This window comes from Mus caroli, chromosome 5, assembly GCF_900094665.2.
Source record: "Mus caroli chromosome 5, CAROLI_EIJ_v1.1, whole genome shotgun sequence".
NCBI classification, from domain to species: domain Eukaryota; kingdom Metazoa; phylum Chordata; class Mammalia; order Rodentia; family Muridae; genus Mus; species Mus caroli.
The window spans coordinates 52,137,475-52,156,544 of record NC_034574.1 but is presented as its reverse complement, the minus strand read 5'-3'; the positions used below and the strand labels follow the sequence as shown (position 1 = coordinate 52,156,544).

Here is a 19,070-nt window from a genome sequence, read left to right as displayed (position 1 = left end):
TTCTTAAATTGTGTGATCAGAGTCTTGGGAAATAATAGGTGTCTTGTCTAGAGCTGTTGTGATAAACTACCAAACAAAAGCAGACCTTAAGGAAGGAAAGGCTTATTTGGGCTCACAGTTCCAGGCTATAGGCAAGGAAGCCATTAGCACAGCAACTTAAGGAAGCTGGCTACATTCCTTTCCCATTCAGGAAGCAGAGCGAGATGACTGCCGGGGTTCAGATAGCATTTCCCATTTTGTGAAGACCAGGATTTCCAGCTCAATAATGCTGTCCCCACAACATGTCTAATCTACATCATCCTTCACTGGCCTGTCTAACATATATTATCTCTCACAGGCATGCCTGGAAGTTTTCCTCCTCAGTGATGCTAGATTCTGCCAAGCTGCGATCCATATATTAACCATATATTAACATTTCTTAAAAAAAAAAAAACTACAAATAGATAATAGCAAAGAATCAGGAGTTAAGAAATGAAAATGCAGGGCTAGAGAGACGTCTCAGTGGTTAGGAGCCTGAATGCTCTCACAGAGGATCGAGTTCAGATTTTAGGATCTGTATTAGGTGTCTCACAATTCCCAGAAAGATACAGCTCCGGGAATCCAAGGCACTGCCAGTCTGTCCTAGGCACTTGAACTCATGTGTGTCTTTGTACACACGTGCATGCACATACACAAATAAAATTAGCAATAAATCTTTTTGAAGGTTACAGAGATGGCAGAGAAGTTATGAACACTGGCTGCTCTTCCAGAGGACTCAGGTTTAATGACCAGCTCCCACATGGCATCTCACAGCTGTCTGCATCTCTAGTTCCAGGAGACCCAATAGCCCCTCACAGACAGACATGCAGGGAAAACACTGGTCTACAGAACTTAAAAGTAAGTAAATCGATTTTAAAAAAAGATAGAATAGTAGAGAAAGAGAGAGAGAGAGATAAATAGACAAAGAACGAGATTCAAATAAATGCCTAGTTTCTTTCTTTTAAACATTTTTATTAATCATTCTATGTGTTTACATCTCAAACAGTATCGCACTTCCCGGTTACCCCTCCACAACCCCGTAATCCCACATCTGCCCTCTCCTCCCTCCCATTTCCTCTATGAGGGTGCGCCCTTACTCACCTACCCTCTCCAACCACATCCCTCCAGCATCCCCCTACATTGGGGCATCAAACCTCCACAGGACCAAGGGTCTCCCTCCCATTGACGTCAGACAAATCCATCCTCTGCTAGATATGTACCTGAAGTCGTGGATTCTTCCTTGTACACTCCTTGGTTGGTGGTCAATCACTGGGAACACTGTGTAGTCTGGCCAGTCAGTGTTGTTCTTCCTATGAAGTTGCAATTTCCTCTGCTTCTCCAGCCCTTTGCCAGCTCCCCCACTAGGGACCCCGAGTTCTGTCTAATCGTTGGATCCAAGCATCCACATCTGCATGGATCAGTTGCTGGTAGAACCTCCAACGGAATAGCCACAACAGGTTCCTGTAGCAACGGCAACAGGGTTTAGTGTCTGCAGACAGGATAAATCCCCAGGTGGGGCAGTTCCTGGATGGTCCTTCCTTCAGTCTCTCTCTCTCTCTCTCTCTCTGTATATATATGTATATACATACACATACATATACACATACATATATATATATATATATATATATATATATATATATATATATATATATACAGTCCCTGTTTCTGCGTTAAAAAATTTGAGATGGGTGTGTGGCCCCATCCCTAACAGGGGACTGTGCCTTTCTACTGGAGGTGGTCTCTACAGGTTCTGTCTCCCTTTCTCTGCTCATTTCTAATCCCAGTAGTTGAGCCACTTCTTGGCCAAATGGAGCAGTCACTACAAAGAGCATCCCCAGTACTGCTTCCCTGTGAGCTCTGGCTAAATATCGCTCTGTTATTTCCACAGCAAACTGCAGGCCTTTGGAACCAGCATGCTCTCCTCAAGGACTTACTGATGTGTAGCAAAAATATTTTAGTGTGAAAAAAATACTCCCTAGTGCACTTGTTTGCAAACTGCTGAATTTCTAGATAACTCCCACCATGTTTGAGGTCTATTTTTGATACTGTGGATCTGGTGCTGAAATGCCTCTAAAGACTCAACACTTCTTTTTCTTTTTTCTTTTTTTTTCTTCTCTCTTTTTTAAATTTCGTTCTCTCTTTTTTTTTTTCCTTTCCGTTTTGCTCACAGCATGACACACACAGTAAAAACAAGAAGATGCCTGACTAGCAATTTCTTATTTCGTACAGTAATTTGTTGTGTTGAACCTAGACCTCTCTGTTTCCTGCCTACAAAGCAGTAAAGAGCAACGCAGTGAAATGCAAATTAATATGAAACCCAAATACTCTACTTAACAGCTTTCCACATAGTAGACTCAATTGCCAAAAAGAACAGAAAGCGAAGCTTCGCTGTGCCGTTAATTATGCTTTCCTTGCCTGCCAGGAACACTTTTGCCATTACCTAGAAACTGTAAAGAATTGTTTTATTTCATCCAGAAAATTCTGGGTAATTTAATTACTGTTTATTTCTGTTTTAACCTCATCTGCTTTGGTTTACATAAAATTCAGCAACTTAAGCAAATACTTTTTTTAATGGCTCTGTTCAGATAGATACACAGTAAACTAAAGTCTGCTTAGTGCCTTCAGTAGCATCTACCTAAGTAAAAGCAAGGATTGACTTTTCTCTTATGGCAATGGGCATAAAGTAAGAGAGCATTCCGTTTTCTGTTCTTTGTATTATTAGGAATAGCCTTTTGCATACCCAACTATATAAATTTATACTAGTAAAATTTGAATATAATGGAAATAGCACACATTTATGTGTGGGAAATCAATATTGCAGATAATTGAGCTGGTTGTACTATTTATACCCTGGGCATATATTAGGAAAATATTAACATTTATATTTAGAGGGCTAAACGTTCCAGTTGTTTTCATCCTAGGTGTGATACTGAACGTCTTCTTTGTTTACTTCAGAGTCCTTCTTTGGAAGAAAACTTAAATTAAAAATTATAATAATAAAGTGGTAGATATTATTATTAACTTTTATTCATTTAATTTTATTCTATTATCAGATGCTTAAAACCCAAATCATGATTTTTTAAAATATTTTGGATAATATTCCCATATCAATCAAATAACAAAATAATACTTTTTTATTGTATTTTTTAAATCAGATTACATAGGGTATGAATTATTAGGATAATCATGATTTCTATCATATTTCATTTTCACACAGAAGAACAGAATAATACTTTTTAGTCACCAAGATCATGAAAACAGGATCATAGCATGGTCATAAATTCAGTAGCTGACTTCAACCTTCATGGTGACTGCCTAAAACTCAGTTGAATCTAGCCCAAGTATTCAATTACAATTGGCTATCTGATAAATCTCCACTTTACTTTTCAATATGAGAACACATGCTGTCCTTTATATATACTAAAGTGGCATTACTGACCTACCATCTGCCTTGAGAAATTTTTCGTGTTAGGAGAATGGATTTTCACTGATCCATATACACCTGGCTTCTTTAGTAACAAAGAGCATGCATTTTGGAAACAGCAGGTCATAGTTAGGGGCATGCTGGGTGGTTATAGAACAGGACACAGTTACCTGGCTCCCTACAGGAAGTGAACCTTGGCATCATTAGGAATCTGCTGTAATGTGCTGAACGCAATAGTCACTAACAAGTCTATTGAAAACCCCTAGCATGTGCTTAGCCGTCCTCAGTGAATGCACCCTTTTTAAATTCTAGCTATCATAGATATTCCCATGACAAAATATTAAACTTGCTTTTGTACTTTCTCCTTTTAGAAATGATTTAAGTCTGAAGCTGCATGAATGGTTAATGCTTGTCCCAGAAGTCATAGGTTTTTTTGGTTGTTGTTGTTTTAATGAAAAATCCTCTTTCTTTGCATAGAAAAATTTCCCTCTGAGTTCTTGGTCAAGGAGCCACCAGAAGCTCCTAAAACAATAGAGACACTTGCTTAAGACAATACATGTTTTGGATCCAGAAAGTAGATATTTAAAGATGGAATTCAGCTGGCAGTTTTCTCCCACTAGGTAGCATTCGGAGGGTGAAAAGCAGTACAGACTGCTACATGAAAATAAGCATCAAAATCGTACTCAGCAGTGAACCCTGAATTCTACAATAGTAACCTTTTAGGCATAATCGTGACATGACTGTTCGGGAGGTAACCAATTACTTTTTGATCAGAATTTAAGCCTAAGAGGAAAAAGAATATACCTGGTGTTAGAAACCTAGTCAACATCCTCCCACTGGAGATGTCAAGAAGCCTAACAGGAGCTTACTGTAGATGCCATGGTAAATAGAATGGACAACTGCCTTCTGAGTATTTACATTTATACCATTAGTCCAGGGCTTCTCTCAGTCTTGTTCAGAGAAACTTATTTTTCTCAGTGAACAGATGGCTAACTCAGAACTGAGAGTTAATAGCTCTTGCATGCTCAGATCTAAATTGGACATTGACGTCACCTTTACTAAGACCCAGTGAACATCATGGAAGTGGGGACTGAAGAAATCTGAGAGTTAGAGGATGGTGATAAGTACCAGTGTCATTTGACATGGTCATTGTAGCCATGGCTGCTTGAGTAAGACCTGCATACTCCAAAGCAAACCTGCAAGTAGAAGAACCACCTGGGAGGGACAGAGGGCTCAGCAGCAGGGGGAGTCAAAGAAAAGAGTGCACAGAGGGGTGAATGTGATCACATTGCTTTGTAGACATGCACGGAACTGCCAAAACTTAAATGTTTAAAAAAATAAATACAATGTACAAGTTTCCTAAGAGATAGCTCTGGCCTTTTGTCTTTCAGATCATTCAAAATATTTTGTGTTCTCTCTGATTTTCTGTGAAGACTCTGGCACTCAGAGTAAAGTCAAAATCTCTACAAACACGAAAATTGGTTTTGGTCTTTACAGTCTGCTCTTGTTTTCCCTATCAGAAGATGACTGTGATAAAGCCCATGTCCTCAGCCCACACAGCAGAAATTGATACAAAGACGTTTGCTTTCTCCATACTAGGAGAGGCCCCAGTGGTTTGTCCACACTCAGACACACTACTAAGCACAGTTGGATGTATTTTTCCCAAGTCAAAGGCTGTCAGCCTCTACCTTTTCTTTTCTTTCTCTTCAGCTTCGTGTCACCCATTCCTCAGCCTGTGGAAACATCCAAAAGTTTTTTTTTTTTTTTTTCTGTGACATCCTGTGGAATTTCTTTTAGGAGAGTCTCATTTCCATGCTTAGGTTTTCAGTGGGATTTGGGAAAAATAATTAAAAGACTGCTGGAGACAGCGCATGCACTGAGCTCTGGGGCTGACTCTGAAGCAGAGTGGTATTTCCTTGTTTCTTTCTCTCTTTGAAAAGATTGGGCCTGGAGCCAGGAGCCTTTTTTACTCTGCTTCAGATCAACTGAATAGTGGGCACCACACCCTCAGACACAGGGAATTCTTCCCTTTGTAGCTCTCTCTGCCCAGTCATTTCTAGCTGCTTGATGGATTCCCTGCTTCCCATAAGTACAATTTACTTCTCCCAGAACTATATCCAAGGCTTTAAAACTGTTGACAGCCATCAGACTGAATATGTACAGATTTCCAACTGCAAAAATGACATCTGAAACCTATACCATGTAATCTAATGGGAGAACTACGGAAACATTTAGAATACATAGCACATGGTTTTATTGTAATATTTTAAAATCTAATAACATACTTCCTGTCTCTTACAAATTCAATTTTAAGAGCATTTCCAAGGTCTGGATACAATAAAATACCTCTTCATTAATGTTTATTTCTTGTAGCTTTGAGCTGGTGACATCAGTACTCCTCTGTTTCTTGAATTTATTTGTATAAGCAAATTTAGAACAACACAGTTATTTTGATTTTTAACTTCATTAAGAATCCTCCTTGGGAAGGAGAAACTATACAGAGCAATGATGTTTCTATTCATGTGGTCTTAGCATTTACTTGAAGGACACAAATACAAATTGTGTCCTTAGCTTCATTAGAAAGACATGCATAAGTATGTTAGTATCACCTAGTTGCTTATGGTCCTATGAAATTGCTAAAAAAAACAATTCTCCAGAGAAATTAGAAATCATTAAATATCATTAATGAATCTTATAAATATATAGGTTGTTAAGTATGCAAAGTTAGTAAAATTTCAATATCTTTTTTTTTCTTTTTGTAAAGAAAAAAAAATATAGCCTAGCACTCAAATAAGAAAGCACTGAAAGACATAAAACTTCCTTAGAATATCTGAACTGTTCTGTTCTGAGTCCTTGTTTTGAAGGACCAATGAGTCAGCCCAATATTATTAGATAAAAATCACAAAAAAATAGTATATTTTATTATGGGAGTTACCTATGAAACGTTGGACAGATAGACTAGGCACATATTTTGTGACTTTCTCAGGGTCTTATTTGAACCAAGGTCCTGAGGACCAAAGGACATCTGGATACTGCTTTGTGGGTCAGACTGAAGAGAACCATACCAAAAAAAAAAAAAAAAAAAAAAAAAAAAAAAAGACAAAACAAAACAAAATAAACTCCATGGCCACACATAAAAGCTTTGGTTTGATGTTTGCCCCAAAATTACATCTGTTGTTTATTATTTTCTTTTTCCATGCTCTTTTACAATAAAGCCTAAAGTGCTAAAAGCTTTTCCTTTCCCCCAGAAAGCTCAAACAGAATGTAAATATCCTAGATGTGGTGTGCTCTCCCAGGCTTCTTATCATCACAGTAGAGTGGTAGAGCACCTTGTTGATGTTGTAATGCATATATGGTGACAATGCTGGAAGATAAAAAGGAAAACACTGGAGAAGAAGCAAGCCCAGGGAGAGACCCTCAGGAAAGGGATAGGATAATGATTGGAGGATAGAAAAAACAAACTCTTTCCATTTGCCCATTTGCCCATTTGCCCATTTGTCCATTTGCCCATTTGTCCATTTGCCCCAAAGACATTAAGCATCCTAGGTCATGCATTCCTACATGAACTCACCTGATCAAATCTTTTCAAAGGTCTAGTGTGCTAGACTCTCCTTCAGGCTCTAAGAAAAATGTAATATAAACAAAAGACAAAATTACATTCTCTGAGAGTTGGCAGTCTTTTGGGGCAAATGTTCTTTAAAATGTGCAACCATCCTCTCTGGCTCTTTACAATCTATCCTCCTCTTCTATGAGATTTCCTGAGCTCTGCGGGGGGGGGGGGGAGCATAGGGGGGTTGATGGAGACCTTTTATTTAGCTTCACTTTCATATAATGTCTGGCTGCAGGTCTGTTGTTTGCAACCTATGGAGACCCTTGAGGGGTGAGGTGAGAAGGCTCAGAATCAACAACACAGACTCCAGGAGTCTGGTAAGTGGCAAAAGCAAGTTCATTTAATGTGGGAATTGGGCAAACTTTTAGACCCTTCACCTGGGCTCCCTTGGCTCATTACGCTCATTCCATGTAGTTGGTACCATCTGATTGGTTATTCTGGTCACTCTGTCAGTCATCATATGTCTCTCAGGGTGTCAGGCAGGCTTTAGGAGTTAACAGGCACAGATGCTACTGTTGTGATTGTGTGGCCCAATGTGAGCTGCCAGTCTTGATTTGCTGACTCATTCCTCTACATGGGTCTTTGCATTTGTTGCCACCTGTTGCTGGAGGAAACAGAATATCATTAGGAGTCATTTTATTGATGCTATACATTGGTTTAATGTAAATAATAATGGTTTAATTTACTTACTGAGTTATTCTTATTGGAAAAAAGTTCATTTTCCTGATGAACATTCCACATCAATCCACAACAATAAATAAAAGTGGTCATCTTAAAAAATATCTGGCACACCGGTTATACAGAATTACTGTCCTAAAAACAATAGTCAAAGTTCCTAACCTTAAATTTACTTTTGTGTTTTGTTCTTCCATGTCTCATGGAAGATTTAGAAGTTGTTTTTTAAAAGATATTATTTTCTCATTTCTCTATGGTCACTTCTATCAGAAAAGAGATTAATTGGGCTCCCGGAATTTTGAGTTTTTTTTTTTTTATGTTTTGCCAGGGATGTCTAGGTTCAGGTCCTGATAATTTGAAATGAAGTCAAACAGACAAAGCACTTAACCTGAAATGAAAATTAATGGCTGGAAATGAATTAGCTTCCTACATATTTAATTACTAAGAGATATAAAAGTCAGTGGTCAAGACTAAAGGTAATCTTTTGACATACTATTGCCTTGGCAGGGTATTTCCCAGCTTACAAAAAACTTTAGTTTTTAGCAAATATTTATGAGAACATGAAAATTTTAACCAATAGGATAAGTGACAATCATAATATGTCCTGAGAATACCTGAATTCTATTACAAGTTTAAAAAGGAGAAAAGAGAAAAACAAAACAGAATAAAACAAAAATTGTCCTTTCATCGATGGTAGACTATCACCAGACAGTTTGTTAATAATTTTAAAAGCAACGGCCATCCTACATGGTCAGATGTGAGATCAAATAGATCGACTTGTCTGTTTCTTGGGTCAAATTGTCTCATTAGTGCAGCCGAATCTGAAAATAAGTGGGAAAAATAGAATTGTTAAACAAAGTATATCTTCTTTTCTGGATTCACTAAGTCTGACCAAGAGATGCTTGCTGGATTTAATTTTTGTTGGAGACAATTGCAAAAACCCAAGTGGCTCATTTGAAAGATCTCTAGAGAAATATGCATAAGTTAGTGAGCCTAAGATTCACTGGGGCTCACATTGTTGTATTAATCAGTACTCTTAGGGAAAATGTTTCTGGACTGTTCCAGATTTCTGTGATTCTTTGGAATGTCGTGTTTTTCTTTGTCTCATGATTATTGTTCGGCTCTTGGTTTGACCTTGAGTATTTTTTCTTATTTCTGTTCATGGCCAAGGGGTTGAAAGCTAACATTATGCTTGGAAATTTATTGTGGTTTACCAGTGCTCTAACATTCTACAATAGAGCATGTTGCTATAATTAGTAGTGGACTACATTAGCTAGCTTTCACAAATTGGAGTTTGATGATCTTTGTTTTGTTGAGGGAATTTTATCAAATGTAAATTTGAAATATACAGATGAAGACCTTTCTCGCTTATAGCACACTCTCTTACTATAAAAGGAGAGTATTGCCTTCATTGTAATTATTTTAGATTCAAAATTAAAATACAATACAGGGATAAGAAAAAAATCTTCTAATGTTAGAACATTTCTATAAAAATTAGAAGGAAAGTAAATGCTGTTAAACAGTGGAAGCCATTAATTATAGTAGGATAAAATAATATGCAGGCAATAAAAGTATGAAAATATGTGATATGGCATATATCTATAAAACACTTATTCACCACATTATAGAAGCCTTAAATAGAATGATTCCCAAGTAGCAGACCCATCAGGTTATTTCATTGCTTCTTGCCCTAGTTTACAACTATTAATTTGAAAACATGATGGTCAAAACCTACTTGGGAAACAAAACAAAATAAAAACAAATAAACAAAAAACTCAAAAAACCAACCAACCAACCAAACAAACAAACAAATAAACAAAAAATACATTTATTTGATTCATACTGAAGGAATCAGGCTGTGAGCATCCACTTCTGTATTTGCCAGGCACTGGCATAGCCTCATACAAGACAGTGATAACAGGGTCCCTTCAGCAAAATTTTTCTGGCATATCATCTATAAGATGGAACACAGGGCCCCCAATGGAAAAGCTAGAGAAAGCCCCCAAGGAGCTGAAGGGGTCTGCAACCGTATAGGTGGAACAACAATATGAACTAACCAGTACCCCCAGAGCTCATATCTCTAGCTGCATATGTAGCAGAAGATGGCCTAGTCTGGCATCACTGGGAAGAGAGGCCCTTTGGTATTGCAAACTTTATATGCCCCAGTACAGGGGAATACCAGGGCCAAGAAGCAGGAGTAGGTATGTAGGGGAGCAGGGTGGGGGGGAGGGTATAGGGAACTTTTGGGATAGCATTTGAAGTGAATATAAAGAAAATATCTAATATAAAAAAAGAGAAAAAAAAAGAATCAGGCCAAGAATTCAAAGTAGGAATAAAGGCAGAAACCATATAAGAAAGATGCTTACCAGTTTGCAAACCAAGGCTTGCTCAGTCTGTTTTGTTATACCACATAGATATGATACCACCCATAGTGGACACCACCATAACAGATACTTTCACATTAGTAATCAAGAAAATATTCTACACTTAGCTAAAGCCACCTGATATAGACATTTTCTCAAATAAAGTTCTTTCTTTGTTCTTAAACTAGTGCTTCTCTTACATTATAATGTTAAAGCTGTGCTCTCAAAAAAACCACATAATAGAACACCTTACTAGTCATATTAAATAACAGCATAGCTCCTTATATTAATACAACTGTACTGTTTAATGTATATTTTATAAGTATATTTTCTAATTACATTTCAGAACTTTAAATCTTAAATCAAATGATTTGAGTATTCAAACATCTCTAGATTTTGTCATTATGCATATCAGTAGCACTATTTTCATCAACTATGTTCATGTCAGTTACTCAACTAATATTTAACAAAGTGATTATACTGAGTGAGGATAGAAACAGAACACAAAAAGTAAAAGGAGAAGAACTTTATGTCAAACACTCAAAAGAAAAACTACAGTAAGCACAAATTCTTGAATTTTAAACAATTCGACATGCTCATTTGCTGAGTTAGAAAAATCACATGTGTTATTAAAATAGAGACATGCACCAAAGAACACACATGGTATGCTCTCATGGTATGATAAGTGTATACTAGCCCAAAGCTCTGAATACCCAAGATACAATTCACAAACCACACGAAAGTCAAAACAAAGGAAGACCAAAGTGTAAGTGCTTCAGTCCTTCTTAGAAAGGGGAAAAATACTCATGAGAGCAAATATGGAGACCAAGTGTAGAGCACAGACTAAAGGAAAGACCATCCAGAGATTACCCACTTGGGGGTTCATCCCATATACAGTTACCAAACCTTGACACTATTGTGTAGACCAAGAAATACTTGCTGAAAGGAGCCTGATATAGCTGTCTCCTGACAAATACAGAGGCAAATGCTCACATACAACCATTGGACTGAGTGAGGGGTCCCCAATGGATGAGTTAGAGAAAGGACTGAAGGAGTTGAAGGAGTTTGCAACCCCATAGGAAGAACAGCAATATCAACTAACCAGACCCCCCCAAGAACTGCCAGGGACTAAGCCACCAACCAAAGTGTACACATGGCTCCTGCTGCATATGTAGTAGAGGATGGCCTTGTCAGGCATCAATGGGAGGAGAGGTCCTTGCTCCTATGAAGGCTAGATAGATGCCCCATTGTAGGGGAATCTAGAGCAGGGGGACAGGAGTGGGTAGGTGGGTGGAGGAACACCCTCATAGAAGCAGGGGGTGGGGGGATGGGATAGGGGGTTTTTGGGAGGGGGGAAACTGGAAAAGGGAATAACATTTGAAATGTAAATAAAGAAAATATTCAATACAAAGAATTTTTAAAAATTACAGACAGAATTTTGCTTTTTATGATTTTAGTGAGAATATTGGTTTCTTTGAAAAACATAGAAATATGATAAAAAATATGGTTCCTTTTTAATCCCAGGTGTGGGATCTGGGACTGCTTCAGATTGTCCCCACCAGTGGACAACGATGTACCCTGTGCTCTAGCAGAGGCTTGCTTTTGCCAGCTGCAGATAGTTTCTGCTATTGTGTGATGTTTGCAATTCACGTGAATGCTAGTGCCCTGAGATTGAAGTTGTTTGTGGGATGTTGGATTTTTGGTTGTTTACTGTTTGCTGTTTGTTGTAGTTTGTTAAGCAGTTGTGTGCAAAGAAGAAACCCGTGGGAGGGGGAGTATTTTTGGAAATCCCAGTGATGAAGATAAAACTTGCCCCAAGAAACTCAATGGCCCTAATCAGCTGGAAATAGTTTACTTTCTATTTTTTCTCTCCTATATAGTGTAAGGGGGTTGAAAGGGTAGAAGGAGGTGTCACAAGGGAAGAAGAAGAAAAAAAAAACTGAGTAATCAAAGTCCAGCTTCAGTATACTATAGCATTATCTCTTGATATCTATACTACATTATTTTGACTGTTATTTTGCATTTATCATTCAGAAAGGCTGTATCTATCTAATGAAATGATTGCAAGTTTGTTTAAACTGATTTCTGTGAGCAATGTTGTCTTCCTTTCTATTCTGTATGATAGTGAACACTAGACAAATAATTTCCTTTTTTAAATTTACTGTGTTGTAAGGAAACTTAGAAATAAAAAAACATCAGACACCAAAACTGACTAATACAAAGTCTATACCTCTCAACATACAAAGTCTCTATAGTCTGTTCTCAGTCTGAAGATTATTTAAAAGCCTAAAGTCTTTAGTGAGATTCAAGGCAATCTCTAAACTGTAGCCACCTTTAAAATCAGAAGTAAATTATGTAATTGCAACAATGGTGTATAATATGCATTACAATTCCAACATAAGGAAATGGCAGTGAATTGAGGAAATATTGGACCAAAGCAAGATCAAAATGTAGCAAGGCAGACACCAAATCCTGCTGCTCTGTGTCTAGTATCCAAAGGCTTAGACAAATAGCACCCCAACTCCATCACCCCCACCAGCTTTGCAGCAAAGTCTGCTCTCTCTCTCTCTCTCTCTCTCTCTCTCTCTCTCTCTCTCTCTCTCTCTCTTTCTGCTACTGCTACTTATATACAGCTCTCTTAGCTGATGTCTCAGAGCTCTGTGATCCTCAACATACTGTGATCTGCACTATAACCCAGGCTTAAATTTTACAGTTTCACACACTGGCTCCAGAGGTCTCTTGCACACTCCAGCCTTCACACAAAGATTACACTGTCACATGTTGCCTGGCCTCAGCAGCTCTGAGAAATTACAGAGGAAGAATCTATGACTTCCTTGGTCCTCCACCTTTCATGCCTCCAGTGTCTTTTCCACAAAACCTACAGTGACAAGTGTAGCTACCAGCTTTAGATGCATTCTCATAGCCACCAAACAAATTCGAAGTTCCTTTTGGCTCTTATTGCTGTATAGGAGCAGAAAACCTCTTCAGCTTCTTCACAAGTTGGAGCTTGAGTTATGTTGGGTCCATGTACCTATCTTATTATTGCAATGCAGGCTAGACCGCTAGTTAATGGTACAAATTTTGTGAACAATGAACTCTCTTTTCCAGCATATGCATTCGTTGTGTGATTAAGTGTTTTATTTATTTTTTTTAAAGATTTATTTATTTATTATATGTAAGTACCCTGTAGCTGTCTTCAGACACTCCAGAAGAGGGCGCCAGATCTCGTTACGGATGGTTGTGAGCCACCATGTGGTTGCTGGGATTTGAACTCTGGATCTTCGGAAGAGCAGTCGGGTGCTCTTACCCACTGAGCCATCTCACCAGCCCGTGTTTTATTTTTTAACACACACACACATTTAGTATTTCTTTTTGCCCCACTTGATCATTTTTTCACTGTAGACCTACATAAGAGTGATTACTAGTAACCAGAAGACAGACTCAATATTAGCTGTCTTCCACTAAAGACATCAGTACCTGAATTTTAAATTTAGCCTTAGGAAAGTTCTTAGGACATGTTTTAAAAAATTAAAGTGTTACTAGGATAGTTTCTACTCATCTTTCTCTGAAATCGCTTGAGTTAGGTTTTCTTTTTCTTTTTTTTCCCCCCTTAGGTACTTTCTTCATTTACATTTCCAGTGCTATCCCAAAAGTCCACCATACCCTTCCAACCCCACTCCCACTTCTTGGCCCTGGCGTTCCCCTGTACTGAGGCATATAAAGTTTGCAAGACCAATGGGCCTCTCTTTCCACCGATGGCCGACTAGGACATCTTCTGATACATATGAAGCTAGAGACAGGAGCTCCAGGGGTACTGGTTAGTTCATATTGTTGTTCCACCTATAGGGTTGCAGATCCTTTAGCTCCTTGGGTACTTTCTCTAGCTTCTCCATTGGGAGCCCTGTGATCCATCCAATAGCTGACTGTGAGCATCCACTTGTGTGTTTGCTAGGCCCCTGCATAATCTTACAAGAGACAGCTATATCAGCGTCCTTTCAGCAAAGTCTTGTTAGTGTATGCAATGGTGTCAGCGTTTGGAGGCTGATTATGAGATGGATCCCAGGATATGGCAGTCTCTAGATGGTCCATCCTTTAGTCTCAGTTCCAAACTTTGTCTCTGTAACTCCTTCCATGGGTGTTTTGTTCCCAATTCTAAGAAGGGGCAAAGTGTCCACACTTTGGTCTTCATTATTCTTGAGTTTCATGTGAGCTACCCTGTGAAGGAATACATAACACAAACTTAGTTCAGAAACTCAATCTCTGAGCAGAACAACTAAAATCCTAATCTTGTAAGCCTTATTAAATCTAAACCCTCGGGAGGTGAATCCTGACTGATCCACCAATGAAACAGTGAGACACTAGTAGCTACATCTTTTTTTAAAACTGTCCATTGTGGAGTCAGGAAACAGGACAGCAAGTGGCAGATGTGATGACAGAAGTAAGCTGAGAGACTGCATCTGTAACTACAGCAGAAAGAGACGCAGAAGTGAAATGATGCTCCAAGCTCTCAAGGCCTGACTCTGAGGTACTGCAAATCTGCACCTCCCAGCATAAATTCTCCAAGAACAACCACTAGCTGGGGGCCAAATATTCCAAAGCAATAGACCATGTGTCACATCTCTCAGTCAAAGCATCATAAGATCCCTTAACTCGTTTGTTGTTGTTGTTGTTGCTGTTGCTGTTGCTGTTGTTTGGAAGAAGAGTTTGGTTCGTTCATTTGTGAGAGACACTACAACCATGGCAACTCTTATAAAGGATGTTATTGGGTCTGGCTTTCAGATTCTGAGATTCAGTCTATTATCATCAGGGTAGGAAGCATGACAGTATTCAGGCAGGCTGGTGCTGGAGGAGCTGAGAATTCTATATCTTATTCTAAAGGCAAACAGGAGAAGACTGATGAATCATCATGCATCTAGGAGGAAGCTATCTCAAAGCCCAATCCCACAGTGATGCACTTCCTGCAACAAGGCTATACCTATTCTACACTTCCTAATAGTGCCACTCTCCAGGCCACGACTATTCAAAATACCACAAATGCCAAGGTATTTTATAAAAGTAGTGACAACCTATTTCCTAAAGTAAAATACCTAAGTAATTATATAAGAACAATTACATCCTGTATGCGTTCTCTTCATCAAAGAGGCCATCACATTTATTGCTTATAATACAGTCCCTATTAGCCATTTGAATTCACTTCTGCGACTTTTTCTCTGAGCAACAGTGTGATCCCTGCTAGTAAAGTAGTCATTACTTTTAAGGCACAAAATATTTTGTCTTGAAATATTTCTTTTTCTAATTTCAGTGCCTAACACATGAGATGGATTTGGACTGTTACTAGAAACTAAGTCTACTTGCTAAAATGGCCATATGCCAAGATGAATTAAATTTAAATAAAGTGGGCAAGCTTCAATGGATATTACAAAGTAAGAAACAGTAAAATACCAGAATATATATGACTTTTGAAGTACAGGAAAAGAAGCCAGGTTTTAAGAAACTAGCTTATACTTGTCTTTAAATATCCCTAATAGGTTTTCCTAAAGTACAATGAACTATTTTATCACCTAAGTTCATGTAATATTTGCAGCAGCTATCATCCAACAGTCTATAGATTGGCAGTTATCCCCATTTTCTACAGTGAAATCATGAGGCTTTTACTTTCTTTTTTTTTTTTGCATTACTATAAGAATACATTGTGTGTGTGTGTGTGTGTGTGTGAGTGTGTGTGTATATATATGTTGATATTTTCAGAGGACTTAGTCTATGACCACTTAATCCTGTTCCATTATCTCTTCAATGGTGTGGTATATCATGAGGAAAATAAAAGGAGTTAGTGGATGAACACTACCTGTTCATGACATAGTAGAGAAAAAAGTCAGAGGAAAAACTATGATTCAAATATACCCTTAAGGGGATGTCAGCAAAGACCTACTTCCTTCTACCAAATCACAACTTCATCTTTCACTTCTATTTAGTACCATAGGCTACAATCCAAGCATTTACCAAATGGTATCTTTTGGGGACTTTCAAGATCCTAGTATAGCATAACAAAAGCTGCATATACATTTTGATGTTCCCTATGGTTAAAAAAAAACCTTTAATCTATATATGTATTTATACATATATGCTTATAAAATTCTCAAATATTTACATTTATCAAGTTCAAGAAACCATACAGGTGGAAGTATACTTTCCACTGTTACAACAATTTACTTTCTTTATGCTGAGAAAAGGCAAAACAGTTGGTTCATATTCAAGCACTACGTTGTTGAGGACCCATAACTTTAAATAGTATAGACCAGTTCAGTGTAGTAATAAGATCACATTATATTCCATATGTGGAAAATGAAAGAAATGGATAGAAAAGTAACTTCATGTTCTAACTTTGTGCTGATTCTAGAATATGTGCTTATTGAATCTAATGTTTATAGAAAACCGTTTGTATCGTTAAAAGACATTTTTCTCTATATCGTATGTTTTGTTGCTTATTAGAACTCATTAATGGATGTACAACAAACAATAGCCTATGTCTTTCACAGGTGACAATTAATGATACATGACTATCGCTCAAAACCCATAAATAGTACTGCCAACGTATTTTTCTATCAGTCAATAGTCGTCTACATTCCCATGGGCCCTGTGGGAAGATGCTATTGCATACAGCAATTTTTATGTCTGTTTAAACTGACTTTTCTATGGCCTCCATTCCCACTATTTTTTAAAAACAGTTTTAAGACTTTTCTTACAACTCTAGTAACTAGAATGTCTTGCCTGTTTGGACCAAACTCTGTCACATCAGATCAGTCCCAGAAGTCAAGTCGGTACCCGAGGCTAGGACACCTGAGTAAGGGATGTGGATGAGGCTGAATAAAGCTAAGACAGAAGAACATTCTTTGATATTTAGAAATAAGAATAAGAAACTCCAATCTGAGCCAGGGTTATTCTTTTGAAAGGGAAGAGGGACAAATAGAAGCCTTCAGGTTCCATATGGACTAAGTTGCTGGAAAGCTGGTCAGCAGGGAGAGCAGGAAGCAGATGCCCAGGAAGAAACACAGACAACAGAGTGGGGAGGAGGAAGAAGAGACAGATTTGCAATTTCTGGACGGCTCCCAATTTTCCAATGCTATCTTCCCTGTTATCCCTTGAGCCACAAAACTACTCCTATGACCTTAGAACAAGTTGTCCTTTGTGAAAACTAAATTCTTGTTACTGTTTACTATTTGCAAAAAGAAAAAATGTTCTCATTTATATGGACAGATGTCTGTGGCTTGTCAGCTTTTACTAAGTAAGAAATGGTCCAAATCAACTATGTATATAACAATCTGTGACTCTTCATATCAGCTTTCATCCGTATTCATTTCAATCCAAAGAACCAGGAGACCAGAGTCAAATTCTCCAATCATCCTGACTTGCTGACTTAAGAGTCATAATGTTTCCCAGGGCAATAAAGATGATGGGTGATTTTTATAAGATTAAAGATTACTGGTCTGTTTATATGCATTTCTTGAATCTTTTTGGCCTCTTGGAGTATTTTTAATATAAAGATCAAAAAAGTTCTTGTTCAATAAACTGTTAAAAGAATGTCTTTTATTAAATGTTAGTCCTAGGTGAGCCAAGAAAAATTCGAGTTTAAAATTAAAAGTTTAATGGCTTTCATACACACAGTAAAAGGGCTATGATTAGATTCTTTATTGATTGGAAAAAAACATGCATTCCTTACATTCTACATGCCATTCTGTTCTCTCATAATCTCAGAGACTGGCAGCAACATTAAGGTAAGCTGAAGGATGCGTGACAGAGGCGCAAAGTTAAAGTGACGTCTGATTTTCCAACCTAAGTAGCTGAATCTTGGAAGGGGAAACAAATTCGCTTTAGGAAATGCCATGTGGCTAAAGGAGAACATGTCTAAATTCTAGAGGAAAGGCTTGGAATTTATTAAAGGGGCTGCCTACAAATGTTAAGAACCTGCCAAATACTTCTCAAAAGGATTAAGAGAAGAGAAACATACACAAGAAAATCATTCCTAATCAGGCAGAGGCCTGGTGAAGTGAGTGCCTGGTATCAATGGGCCTCTGAGAGTTTAGTTGTTCATTGAGAGTAAGGAGACCTATTGCCTGGCATGGTTAAAGTGTCATATACCAGAGGTGAGTTAATCAATTAGAGAGAGAGAAAGAGAGAGAAAAAAACAATAACAAAAATTTGTGACCCCAATAAAACAAAAATGAAATAAGAAGTGGATTTCCAATGAAAGTACAATGTGAGAGGAAGTATGGATCAAATAAAAGGCTATAATATTTTGAGCATAATAATAATAATAATTAGTAATAATAATAAAAATGAGCATAGGAATTTTTTAAAATTATGAAATATACTTGAATCCATATTGATAAAAATGTAATTTGAATAAATAAAAATACTTATCACATTCAGATGAATTCCAAATGATCTGTGCTGACAGTCATTTTTCATGGAGCTAAAGAACAACTCTCCTTTTCTATGTCCACTCTTGTTATATGATGACTTTTAATTATTCAGCATGACTTTTCAAAAATTTGCTGAGGATAAATACCATGGAACTGACAGAAACCTTTAAAAGAACAATATAAAAGAAAGATGAATTTGCAGTCCTTTGCTTCTGTAGCTACTATGAATGTCTTTTCCAAATTTAGCCAATAGACTTCCAGATTCTTAGCAGCTAACACAGTATATCAGACTTGTATTTACATTATTGACTTATCTAGTGCAGAAGTCATATAACTTGACAATAGTTACACTCCTGACATCCAGAGTCTATAGCTTCTAATTAGCCTATGAGGGAGCCTATGAGTGTCTCAAGTTTCATAATTATCCAACCAAGCTTCCCTAATAAATGTTCTCTGTTCTGTGAGTCTATCTCTCTGCCTCTATCTATCTATCTATCTATCTATCTATCTATCTATCTATCTATCTATCTATATCTATATCTATCATCTATTGATTG

The 19,070-nt window shown here is 37.6% G+C and overlaps 1 long non-coding RNA gene across 2 annotated transcripts in view; it reads right to left on the bottom strand.

The window, feature by feature from the left end:
* Positions 1-1,439, bottom strand: part of LOC110295405 — a 49,616-nt gene extending 48,177 nt beyond the window's left edge. For both annotated transcript variants that reach the window (XR_002378059.1, XR_002378060.1), the window contains exon 1: positions 1,239-1,439. This is a non-coding gene — a long non-coding RNA (uncharacterized LOC110295405). The remainder of the gene's footprint in view (positions 1-1,238) is intronic.
* Positions 1,440-19,070: the final 17,631 nt, after the last annotated feature.